Below are 494 nucleotides of genomic sequence, written 5' to 3'. Positions count from 1 at the left end.
GCCCCACCTACTGACTCCAGTCACATGGTATGTGACATCACCAACCCCGCCTACTGACTCCAGTCACATGGTGTGTGACATCACCAACTCCACCCCCAGCCCCCAGTCACATGGTGTGTGACATCACCAACCCCACCCCACACCCCCCAATCACATGGTGTGTGACATCACCAATTCCACCCCCACCACCAGTCACATGGTATGTGACATCAGCAACACCGTCCCCACCTCCAGTCATGTGTGTGGCCTCAACAACCCCGCCCCAACCCCCAGGCACGTAGTGTGTGACACCAGCACCACATGGTCCATGACGTCAGAAGGACAGCCCATGCAGACCCCCAAGCCCCAACCCCTCAGGCTGCAAGAACCACCCTAGATCATGTGATGTAGCACAGACTGATCTAGCCCCTTCCACCGCCAGAGCATAGGCGTGGTCTATGGGCTGGCAGGGTGGAGGTGTGACATCTTTAACAACCTGTCCCACCACCCCACAA

Source organism: Crocodylus porosus, unplaced genomic scaffold (assembly GCF_001723895.1).
Source record: "Crocodylus porosus isolate Cpor-Errol unplaced genomic scaffold, CroPor_comp1, whole genome shotgun sequence".
Lineage (NCBI taxonomy): Eukaryota > Metazoa > Chordata > Crocodylia > Crocodylidae > Crocodylus > Crocodylus porosus.
This window is presented reverse-complemented; position numbering follows the sequence as displayed.